The sequence below is a fragment of the Dendrobates tinctorius genome, unplaced genomic scaffold, assembly GCF_039654945.1.
Source record: "Dendrobates tinctorius isolate UK_male_01 unplaced genomic scaffold, ASM3965494v1 ptg000121l, whole genome shotgun sequence".
In the NCBI taxonomy this organism is placed as follows: Eukaryota; Metazoa; Chordata; class Amphibia; order Anura; family Dendrobatidae; genus Dendrobates; species Dendrobates tinctorius.
In genome coordinates this window covers 1,533,788-1,546,797 of record NW_027361789.1, presented here as the reverse complement: position 1 = coordinate 1,546,797, position 13,010 = coordinate 1,533,788, and positions in this window count along the sequence as shown.

Here is a 13,010-nt window from a genome sequence, read left to right as displayed (position 1 = left end):
ATTTTCTTGCTGTGTACACAGGCTGTCGACCAGCTTATGAGTGGGCAAAACACTTATCAGGCAAAATGATCTCTTGTTACGTACAAAAGATCATCGTTTTCAGCAGCGCATTATCCTGTGTAAACAGGACTTGCATTGCAGCCTATGCGCACTGAGTGATCTATTAGACGCTAAGTGCGCAGTTTACTTTGGTCTGCCTGTGTAAACAGGTATTTTAAAATACCAAATGAATGTGCTGTTGGTCGATCCATGTAAAAAAAAAAAAAAAAAAAAAGTTACTTGCTGTGACATTCCTTTCTCCTAGTCTTATTAGGGGACAGGAAGGAACTATGGCATGTACGCTGCTGACACTAAAACTTACACCTTAAGAAAAAAGTCAACTCCTTCACAGCAGGCTATACCCGGCTAATGACAACCAAGCTGATCAGTTAGTATGAAAAGCAGTAGGAGAAGCAGACAATTTTTTTTATTTATTTATTTATTTTTTTCTCTTAGCATACACACGCGCAGCAAGGCAATATGAACAAAAGGGAGGATACACTGGGATTAATTTTTAACATTGAGAGAATATCAAAAATAAAATCTAGAAAATCATTGTATAAATTTTATATATTTGCATTTTACAGTCACAAATATGTATTTGATCCCTATGGCAAACAAGACTTAATACTTGGTGGCAAAACCCTTGTTGGCAAGCACAGCGGTCAGACTTTTTTTTGTAGTTGATGATGAGGTTTGCGCACATCAGGATGAATTCTGGGCCACTGCTCTTTGCAGATCATCTCTAAATCATTAAGATTTTGAGGCTGTTGCTTGGCCACTCGGAGTTTCAACTCCCTCCATAAGTTTTCTATGGGATTAAGATCTGGAGCCTGGCTAGGCCACTGCATGACCTTAATATGCTTCTTGTTGAGGCACGCCTTGGCTGTATGTTTACAAGTGTAAAGGGTGACAGTCTGTACTACTCTGAAACTGTTTAACCTTTAACATGCAACCTAACAACTGTCTTATGAGTATTAAAGAATGAATATGTTAAAAATGACATCTCTTGCCCACTCCTCAGACACAATCGTAGGGCATACCAATCCCCCCCCATTGTTTACCAAATGTAGTCGTCTCTCTCTGTTTAATGTACACCTTTTTCTCCATTAGAATTGTGTAATTCATGCATCCAATCACCTCTTCTATCACAGGAGATCCATTTGCCAGTCAGTGCTTGGCTATAGAGTTCCTGGTATAATAAAATATTTTTGATATAGCCAACTGAACTGGAGCTGGATCCCCTATCTCCTCCATTAGACCGAGAAGACAGGATTTAGGATTAAGTGGGACTTTAATATGGTAGACCATCTAAAAAGCTCTTTAGTGGGTGCCATGGGAAAGTCCCTCGTTAATCCATCATCAATTAAGCAGGTAAAAAGTCTGGAGCAGATTCCATTCAATTTATAATAAAAATATAATTGTGTGATACTTTAACAAAGAAATGTATCAGAAAAAGGGTATTATATAAATATATATTTCTCGATCGCCACATTGGGGGACACAGGACCATGGGTGTTATGCTACTGCCATTAGGAGGCTAACACTAAGTAGATACAAAAAGATTAGTACCTCCTCTGCAGTATACACCACACACAGGCTCCAGCTGAACCAGTGCAAGCTTAGTGTCAGAAGGATGCATATGTGCTCTGATTTTCAGACCACAGCTATGACTTTAGTTTTTCCTTTTTCTTTTAGATCTCCTTTTCAACAGATTACAGAGGGGCGACGGATCCTTTAAGGGCTTCGTTCCTCCCCAAATCAACAGGCGGGAACGCGGAATGTCGCCTCTACTTCCCCCCTCCTGCATCGGGATTTTTTTTTTTGTATTCGGGTATGCCTGTGATATTCCACAGGGTGACGGATCCCTTCAGGGGTACCATTCTCCCTACACCAGCAACAGATGGGAACGTGGAGTGCCACCTCTACATCCAGGCTCATCCCGCTCTTTTTCCTAGGCCGGAACAACAGCCCTGACCTATTCTTGGGGAGTTATCCATGAGTCAGAATAAAGGGGTTATGTAGAACGTATGGTACCTGGATAGACCTCTCTTTCTGGGCCCCTTCCGTATCGACCTGTACTCGCGTTCATACCGATTAATCAGACAGCTTAACTCAGCCACGATCTCATGTAAGAAGACTCCAGGAAAAGAGGGATGCTTTAACTGAAATTCTTGTATTCTGATGAAAGCAGCAGGTAAAAAGGAATATTCTTCAGAGGACATGTAATAGGAAGCATACAGATGGAGGGACGATCACAAAATGGAGAATAAAGGAGGGAACATACATACATCACAGGACTACAGGGAGAGAGTTGGAACAAAATACAGGGAAAGGCAAACTTCTGCCTAGCAACAGAGATGCAACACAAACAATGCAAATATTAAATGATTTCCCAAGTCGTGGGACATGACACCCTTGGATGTCCAGAGGCATTTACCGCATCCGTGCGGCCCCCTTTCCATATGCATCCGAATTTGACATGCCCCTTGACCTAGACTCACCGGATACTCGGGCGACGGTGGACAGTCTCATTGAAGCTGTCAACCAGATGTTAAAGGTTGATTAAGACCCTAGTTCGGTGCCGGATCATGTGGTGTCCTTTTAAAAGGGCAAAACACTCATGTTTTCTCTAACCACCCCAAGTTCCAGGACATAGTTCGCCGGCATAGAGAGCGTCTGGACAAACGCTTCGCCGGTCAGAAGCCTATTGAGGCGAGATACCCTTTTGCCCCAGATTTGCAGAAGGAATGGGCCGAATCTCCTCTAGTTGATCCGCCTGTCTCCCGCTTGGCCTCTAAAACCCTTCTGTCTTTACCAGATGATTCCTCAATTAAAGATCCCACGAACCGGCAGATGGAGAACCTGGCCTGTTCGGTTTTCGAAGCTTTGGGTTCGACACTCACCCCCTCTTTTGCTGTGGCGTGGGTAGCCAAAGCTACAGTCTCTTGGGCTGATACCCTGAGCAGGACAATACAAGACAGTGACCTTCCTCCGGAAGCAGCAGAACTAGCCAATCAGATCTCCTTGCCCGGGGAATATTTGTTGCACGTGTCCCTGGACTGGGCTAACTGTGCTGCGCTTGCAGTCTCAGATGCCATCACCATCCAATGGGCACTGTGGCTCAGGGAATGGTGAGCGGATTCTTGGTCCAAAAAGTCCTTGACGTCTCTGCCCTACCAGAGCAGGCGTTTATTTGGGGAGAAGCTGGACCTGCTCATCTCTGACATGACAGAAGGAAAAAGTAAATTCCTTCCCAGCAAAATACTAGGTGACCCTTTAGTCATCAACAACAGACACGTTTCCAGTCCTTTTGTAGCATTTCCAGTTGGGTCAATTCTACCACTTCTTCCGGCTCGTGGCGTTCCCCTCGTGTGAACAGGGGTACCCAGGACTCGCTTAAGACAAACCAGTCGTGGAAGGCCGACCCAGGCAAACTAGATCTAAGGAACACAAGTCCCCCGGATTTTGGGCCCAATGACACTCTACCTTATCTGGTAGACTCCAGCAGGCTCGAGGACGTCTACTCTTGTTTTGTCATATCTGGCTCTCCGTTGCTCATTACGAATGGGTCAGAAACCTGGTGTCTTCTGGATACAAGATAGTTTTCTTCCCGACCTCCTGCACGTTTCTTCCCCTCTCGCCCACTCCAGAACAGACGCCCGGGCTTTCTACCGGTCCATAGATTAGTTATGTCGAGACGGGGTTATCATTCCAGTCCCAAAAAGCGAGAGGTTCCAGGGGTTCTACTCAAACTTACTCGTGGTCCCGAAGAAGGATGGAATGGTACAGCCCATCCTGGACCTGAAGTTACTCAAAAAGTTTGTCAGGGTCCAGCACTTCAGAATGGAGTCTTCTGCTCTGTCATGACATCGATGGAGAAGGGGGCGTTCCTAGCATCCATCGACATCCAGGATGCTTATTTCCATAACCCGATTTTCCAGGACGTCCTATCCTGACAGCACCATGGGGTTGACCTTTCATCCTTATAGGGACAGGAAATACACGAGAGGTTAAAAGGTCCCCTCCCACACCGAACTCCAGTGTTTTTCCTGTCCCTGTAAGGACAGGCACGAGAGCGCCGCAGCATGCAGCAACTTACCGGGGTCAGGAGGTTCGGGGTCCCAACTGCCAACTCCTCCGGTCGGACGGTGCACGCGGCACCCCCCTAAGGGGGGTTTCCCGCCTGCGGTCCCGTGGAGCGTCACTCTGGGACATTGTGTCGCTCCCCCCCCCAGCGCGGCACCCGCGAGACGGCCAGAGCGGCGGCCACGTCACTTCTGGGTGCCTAGGAATGACGACTTCCGGTCACAAGGTCCTGCGACGTCAGTATGAAGCGACAGAGAGGGTTCCAGCGCAAGATAAGGTAGGATAAGAGAGCGGGGGAAGCGATACAGACCTGTGGTCCTCTCAGCGCTGCCATCATGGACGGAGAACACGGGCGCAGGAACGATCAGCCAGAGCCAGCGTCCGTGAGTAGGGGGCATGGCGGGCTGTTATTCCGAAGACAGGAGCTGTTAGTAAAAACGGACTCCTGTTCTTTGTTAGGACAAGACGACGTCGACCCCGACGGCAGCAACGTCTAGGGCATCAGGCAAACCCAAATGCCCCATCTGTGCCAGCAAGCTGCCGAGCGCATGGAAGAAGCCCTTATGTGAGGACTGCACTCTGCGGATCATCAGAGGCGAGCAGGCCACGTTCCTCACGGAGATGCGCACAGTGGTCAGAGAAGAGGTCCAGGCCTCAGTCTCGTCATGGCTACCCACGCAGTCTGCCGAACGGTCCCAATCCAAAAGACCAAGATGGGAGTCCGACCAGTCTTCAGAGGAGGAGATACAGGGTACGGACTCGGAGGAAGAGGGCGAGATCACCTCTGAACCCCCGGAAACAGGGAAAAAGTACCTCTTCACCTCGGAGAACACGGACGAGCTCCTTAGTGCAGTGAAGAGTACGATGCAGATCGAGGAAGCCCCGAAGGAACAATCCATCCAGGATGCGATGTTCGGGGGATTAAGAGCCAGGGTTCGTCAGGTCTTCCCAGTCAATGACCATATCCGGGCAATGATCCTGGAAGAATGGGAAGATGCCGAAAAAAGACTGATTGTGCCACAAGACTTTAAACTGCGACTTCCATTTAACCCGGAAGACATCAACACTTGGGACGAGGTGCCTAAGATCGATTCCCAGGTGGCCAAGGTGTCGAGGAAAACCTCGATTCCCTTTGAGGACTCTTCCAGTCTAAAAGAACACATGGACAAAAAGGCCGACGTGCTCTTAAAGAGGGCTTGGGAGGCCTCAGGGGCGGTGATGAAAGCAAACATAGCCGCCACTTCAGTCGCTAGGTCCATGCATCTATGGATTGACCAGTTGGAACAACAATTGAAGGAAAAGACCCCTAGGGGCGATATCCTTGAGAGCATTCCCGTTAAAAATCGCGACGGTTTCTTGCAGATGCTTCGGCGGAATCTGTAAGATTTGCGGCCAGGAATAACTTTATCCAATGCGGCCCGTCGAGCCATATGGATGAAAACCCTGGTCGGGGGACTACCAGTCTAAAAATAAATTATGTTCCATACCTTTCTCGGGGGGGAAAGTATTTGGGCCTGCTTTAGATAAGATTCTAGAGAGTGCCTATGACGACAAAAAAGGGTTTCCAGAGGAAAAAACAAAAAAGCAGTTTTCCTTTCAAAGATTCTGTCCTTACCAGAGGCAGGAATATAGGGGGAAAAGGAAATCTCCTCGCTGGGAGTATTCGAGGGGGGAAAGAAGTAGGGCTCCCCCGTCTCGCTCCGGACAAAGTTCCAGAAGCAGAAGACAATGACGCCATACCGGTAGAGGGGCATCTCAGACACTTTGCGGGGGCTTGGCGACTCATCTCCCAAAACACATGGGTCCTCAATACAATCTCCCAGGGCTATTCCCTCGAATTTACAAGAACTCCCCCAACACGATTCGTGGTTACAGAACCCCATTCCAGAGCCCTGATAGATCCTATATGGGCCGACATAGGAGACCTGTTAAAGACAGAGGTAGTGGTTCCAGTCCCAGAAGCGGAGAGAGGTCAGGGCCACTATTCAACACTCTTCACGATAAAAAAAACCGTCGGGAGAAAGCCGAACCATCTTAAATTTAAAACCATTAAATCAATGGGTTCGGTACAAGAGATTCCGGATGGAATCCCTAAAGACCGCCATCCCGCTAATAGATCAGAACGCTTCCATGTGCACTATAGACTTAAAAAGTGCGTATTATCATGTGCCCTTCCATCCTCAATCTCAGAGGTTCCTACGCTTCGCTCTAAAGAAAGGGGGCAGATACTACCACTTTCAATTTCAGGCCCTTCCGTTCGGCTTGGCGTCAGCACCTCGAGTTTTTACGAAGCTGGTCGCCGAAGTCGTGGCAAATTTAAGACAGGAGGGCATAATCATTGTGCCTTACTTAGACGACTTTTTAGTGATATCCCGTACAGCGGAAGAGTTGAAGGAACAACTAATTTCAGTAATTTCCAGGCTCAAGAGCCTAGGTTGGATCCTAAACAGAGAGAAGTCAGACCTACGGCCCAGTTCTCAGAAGAAATTCCTGGGAGTCATGTTGGATTCCAAGAGAAGAATCTCATTCTTACCGGAAGAGAAGGAAAAAACCCATCATGGACAAGGTTCGTCAGCTCGGTCAGAACCATGTTTCAATAAGGACCGCGATGAAAATCCTGGGCACACTAACCGCATGCATACCCTGCGTTATGTGGAGCCAGGCCCACACAAGAACCCTGCAGAGGGAGATCCTGACAAGATGGGAAAGACGACAGTCCTCGCTGGACAAGAAGTTCCGACCGTCTCCACCTTTAAGATCATCCCTGAGTTGGTGGACAAGCCACAGAAATATGAGCCAGGGGGTTCCTTGGATCCTGTCTCCATGTGTGACCATCATCACGGATGCCAGCAGAGAAGGATGGGGAGCCCACCTAGAGGGAAGATGCCTACAAGGAATATGGCCAAAGAACATCAGCTTACAGTCCTCAAACTACCGAGAACTACGAGCGGTTTGGGAAATGCTGAAGAGAAACAAGTTTTGCCTACAGAATCCGCATATAAAGGTCATGTCGGACAACGTGACCACAGTAGCCTTCCTACGCCACCAAGGGGGTCCAAGGCACGGGAGACTTCAGGATCTAGCAGCTCGCATCCTCACCTGGGCGGAAAACAACACTCGCTCCCTGTCGGCAGTACACCTAGAAGGCTCCCAAAACAATATAGCCGACTACTTAAGCAGGCAAGAAGTCCGGGCCACCGAGTGGGAGCTGAAAGAGGAGATCTTCAGGGACTTGTGCCATCGCTGGGGGACACCCCAACTGGACCTCTTCACGACGAGGAAAAACGCCAAGCTAAGGAGGTTCTACTCCCTCAATCCGGCGGACCATCCAGAAGAGGTCGACGCCCTGAACCAGAGCTGGAGAGGGGAACTCCTATATGGGTTCCCCCCTATCGCCATAATACCAAGGGTTCTCAGAAAAATCCAGGCGGAGGGAGCTCGAGTAATGCTAATCGTACCCTTTTGGCCCCGGTGGAGTTGTTTTCCCCTCCTCAAGAAGATGGCTCAAAAGGGGCCACTCCATCTACCAGCGTCATCGGACCTACTTTCCCAGGGCCCAGTTCTACACCCAAACCCAGGAAACCTACAACTAGCAGCATGGATCCTGAGAGGGACATCCTGAAGTCCAGTGGCCTCTCGGACCAAGTGATCTCTACATTACAGGCCAGCCGTAAACCTGTTACGAGGGCAATATATTGTAAGATCTGGAAGAGGTTCTGCTCAGAAAGTGGTAGTACCCCTTTAGACCTATCTCGGCCAAATATCCCTCAGATCCTGGATTTCCTACAGGCAGGATTTGATAAGGGCCTGACCCCGAGCACTCTGAAGGTCCAGATAGCAGCCTTAAGTACCTTCTTCAATTTCTCCCTATCCTCCCATCCATGGATAGCACGATTTACTAAAGCCACCCAGAGGTTAAGACCCACATTGAGAAGAACTGTCCCCCCGTGGGACCTAAATCTAGTGCTCAACTCTCTGTGTAGACCCCCTTATAAGCCAATGTCAGAGATAGACATTACAAAGCTCACACAAAAGACCGTATTTTTGGTAGCTATCACCTCAGCCAAGCGCTTAGGCGAGATCCAGGCCCTCTCAGTCCAGAATCCCTACATTCAGATCTTTGAGGAGCACATAGTGCTCAGACTAGACCCGAGGTTCCTCCCGAAAGTAGCATCTCCGCAAAATCTAAACCAGGAGATAATCCTACCCTCATTTTGTCCAGCCCCAAAGAATGATAAAGAAAAACTGTTCCATTTTCTGGATGTTAGACGCGCGGTCATCCGCTACTTAGAAGTCACCCGGGATTGGCGACAGGACACAAAACTATTCAGTACGGCGGTAAAAATAGGGGCAAAAGTGCAGCTACACATACCCTGGCAAGGTGGATCAAGGCAGTTATCACCTCTGCGTACGAGGCCGAAGGTTTGCCTATACCTGTAGGACTTAGTGCCCATTCCACCAGGGCAATAGCGACATCATGGGCAGAGAGGGCGGGAGCCTCAGTAGATCAAATATGCAGGGCTGCCACCTGGTCTACTCCGAACACGTTCTGTAGACACTATAAGTTGGACACTTTGACAGCTAGCCAGTCGACCTTCGGTCGTAGAGTGCTACAAGCAGTAGTCCCACCCTAAGCGAATTCCTACTTTGGTATTCCCCATAGTGCTGTCAGGATAGGACGTCCTGGAAAACGGAGATTAGACCTACCGGTAATGTTATTTCCAGGAGTCCATCCTGACAGCACTGGTAGTTCCCTCCCTATGATTTGTATTGGTGTCATTATGCTTGTACTAAATCTCAAATAAATTTTAATTGCATCCATACTGGTGTGGTACTTGGAAAATCACTGGAGTGCGGTGTGGGAGGGGACCTTTTAACCTCTCGTGTATTTCCTGTCCCTATAAGGATGAAAGGTCAACCCCATGGTGCCGGCAGGATGGACTCCTGGAAATAACATTACTGGTAGGTCTAATCTCCGTTTTTCCACATCACCAAAGGTTCCTGCGTTTTGCCGTCGGCGAGGAACATTTCCAATTTACGGCTCTGCCCTGCGGCCTCGCCACCGCCCCAAGAGTGTTCACAAAGGTCATGGCGGCCGTCATGTCCATTCTGCACTCTTGGGGCGTGGATAACCTTTTAATCAAAGGGCCTTCCTTTCAGGACTGCGCGGAATACGTCTGTATAACCTTGGATACACTTTCTTGTCTGGGTTGACTATTAAAATTAAACAAGTCTTCCCCAGTCCCAGCTCGGCAGATATCCTTTTTAGGGATGACCTTAGACACTTCCCAAGGGTTGGTAAATCTCCCTCGTGACAAGGTCATAGCCCTTCAACAAAGAGCCCGGGCACTTTGTTTCCCATTTCCCCTTTCTATCTGGTTTGGCATGCGGTCCTGAGCAGGATGGTGGCAATGATGGAAGCTGTTCCCTTTGCCTAGCTACACCTTTGTCCCCTGTTATCGCTGGGGGACTCCGGATGTGGACCTCATGGCATCGGGGCTAAATATCAGGGTGAAGGAGTTCGTAGCCCGGTCCCGGGATCCAGAGGCCATTGGGGTGGACGCACTGGTCTTTCCATGGCATAAATTTTGTCTTCCTTACGTGTCCCCCCCCCATTACTTCCAAGGGTTATCAGGAAGATCCCAGTTATCCTAGTCGCTTTGGACTGGCCTTGCTGGGTGTGGCACGCGGAGTTGGTGAAGCTCGTTGTCGACACTCCCTGACGACTACCGGATCAATAAGATCTACTTTCCCATTGCTCGATTTGCTACCACAGCTGAGAAGCCCTGTGTTTAACGGCTTTTCTGTTGAATCCTGGGTCCTGACCCAAGCTGGGTTCTTCCAAGAAGTGGTTTCCACTTTGATTAGCACTTAGATGAGTACTGATTCAGATTTCCATCATCGCACCTGGAAAGCCTTTTTCGCAGGGTACAGGGAACGCAGCTGCTATGTCTCGATTTTTCTATTCCGACCATTTTGAAGTTTCTTCAGGCTGGTCTGGATTCAGGCCTAGCGCTTAGTTCTTTCAAAGGCCAGATCTCTGCTTTATCAGTTTTGTTCCATCGCTGGACTGCTTCTAAGCCACAGGTGAAGACTTTCATTCAGGGGGTCTCCCACATGGTTCCCCCCCTATAGGCCATTGGATACCTGGGATCTTAAACTAGTCCTGGTGGTTCTACAGGAGGCTCCGTTTGAACCGCTGCAGGATGTCTTTCTGGCTCACCTTTCATGGAAGGTCACCTTCTTGGTTGCGGTGACATCGATCAGGTGGGTATCGGAGCTAGCCGCTCTTTCCTGTTGAGATCCTTTCCTAATTTTTCACCAGGACTGTCCCCATCTTTCTTGCCCAAGATAATCTCTCCCTTTCACCTTCATGAGGACATTGTCCTGCCCTCGTTTTGATTGGCACCAGTACATCGTTTTGAAAAGGCTCCCCACACTCGATCTAGTGAGGGGTCTTAGAAGGTACATCTCCCGGATGGCGTCTTTCCCAAAGACTGATGCCTTATTCATTCATCCTGAGGCTTACAGGAAGGGACTGGCCGCTTCAAAGTTCTCAATAGCCAGATGGATACGCTCAGCTATTAAGGAGTCCTACTGTGTCAGAGGCAAACCTATCCCAGCGAGGATAAAGGCACACTCCACTCGGTTGGTAGGTGCATCATGGGACATTTGGCACCAGGCGTTGGCGAAACAGGATTGCGGGGCTGCAACCTGGTCCAGTCTGCACACCTTCTTGAAACACTACAACATTCACACAGGCCTGGGAAGAAGGATCTTGCAGGAGGCGGTGGCATATCTCTAGGCAGCTGGTGCATGGTGTCTGTTCAGTTATGGTTTTTCCCACCCAGGGACGCTTTAGGACGTCCCATGGTCCTGTATACCCCAATATGGCGATAGAGAAAGAGGGATTTTTGTGTGTACTCACCATAAAATCCTTTTCTCCGAGCCACTCATTGTAGGACACAGCACCCACCCTGTTAGCCTGAGGTTTTGATGTTTTATACCGTTGTATGATGTTCATGATCTCGTACTGCTTTGTCACTAAACTGGTTCAGCTGGAGCCAGTGTGTGGCTGTATACTGCAGAGGAGGTGCTAATCCTTTTGTATCTTCTTAGTGTCAGCAGCATAACACCCATGGTCCTGTGTCCCCCCAATGAGTGGCTCGGAGAAAAGGATTTTACGGAGAGTACACAAAAATCCCTGTTTTTCCAGAGAATATAATACTAACTATTGGTCTGTATATACAAAATATCCTAAGAAAGTGTGTAAAAAATATATATAAATAATGCAAATATGAAATAAAATACATATTTATATAAGGACATTGCATGCATCCAACATGTATCATAATTATGGGAAGACGAAGAAGAAAACAGGATTTTTGGTGACTTACCATAAAATCTTTCTTAGAGCCTTCACTGGGGGACACAGGAAACCATGGGTGTATTCTGCTGTACACCCCACTGACTGGCACTAGATTAATGAGTTAGTGAGAAAGCAGTAGGAGAAGCAACATGTCAAAGAAACAAACACAACTCAAACTGTAACAATATAACAGTAATCAGAGCTGTCAAACATAGGATGGTGCTGTGTCCTCCAATGAAGGCTCCGAGAAACAGATTTTACGGTGAGTAATCAAAAATCCTGTTTTCTCTATTGCTTCATTGGGGGACACAGGAAACCATGGGACCTCCCAAAGCAGACCCTGGGGAGGGAGCAGCAGAGACTCCATTCAGGTCAGGGAACTCGCCACTACCGCCTGCAAGATCCTTCTACCTAGGCAGGTATCCTCCGAGGCGTATGTATGGACCCTATAAAATTAAGCAAACGTGTGGATAGAGGACCAGGTTGTCGCTTTGCAGAATTGCAGGGCGGTGGCCCTAAGGTGTACCACCCAGGAGGCGCCCACAGCCCAGGTACAGTGTGCCTTAATCTCAGGGGGAGGCGCTCTGTTCTTGACCTGGTATGCCTCCAAAATTACCATCTGGATCCAGCGAGCAATCGTAGCCTTGGAGGCCGGAAGGCCTCTACGCGCACCCTCAGGAATGACAGAAAGAGAATCTGTCTTACTGAAGGGGGCTGTCCTAGCCTGAAAGACCCGCACCACCCTGACTAGGTCTAACCTGTTCAGTGAATGCTCGAGAGAATGAATCCAAGTCAGGCAAAAGGAAGGAAGGAAGGACAATATCCTCATCTAACTGAAAGGTGAATACCACCTTGGGAAGGAAAGAAGGTAGAGGTCGCAAAACCACCTTGTCCTGGAGAACCAGTGAAGGGGGGTGACAAGAAAGAGCCGTCAATTCTGATACGCACCTAATGGAGGTGATGGCCACAAGAAACACCACCTTCCAAGACAGAAAGGACAGAGGCTAGGGTTGATTGAATAGCTTCAGATAAGAGCTTATGCTAATAGCTACATCGGGAACCCGGATACCTGGAGCGCTCCCGATGATCAGCTGATCGGCTCCACAGCTGCATGTGTCGCGACTGTGTGACAGTCACAACACATGCATGGAGAGCCTGTTTGTTGAGCTCTCCATACACGTGTTGTGACAGTGAAATAGCCGCTACACATGCAGCACCAGGTATCCGGGTTCCCGATGCAGCTATTTGGATAAGCTCTTATCCGAAGATATTCGCTCATCCCTAACAGCAACCTCTCGGAGTGGTCCAAAGAGAGAATTCCTAAGGGCCTCCAGAACTAGATTGGGTCCACGGGTATCTGGTATGGGGGTGAGGTGTGCACTACCCCTTGGAGAAAAGTTCTGACCTGAGAATGGGAGGATAAGTTTTTTTAAAAAAAAAGAATAGAAAACGCTGACACCTGGCGCTTTAGCGAACTAAGAGCAAGGCCAGCGTTAAGTCCCACCTGGAGAAA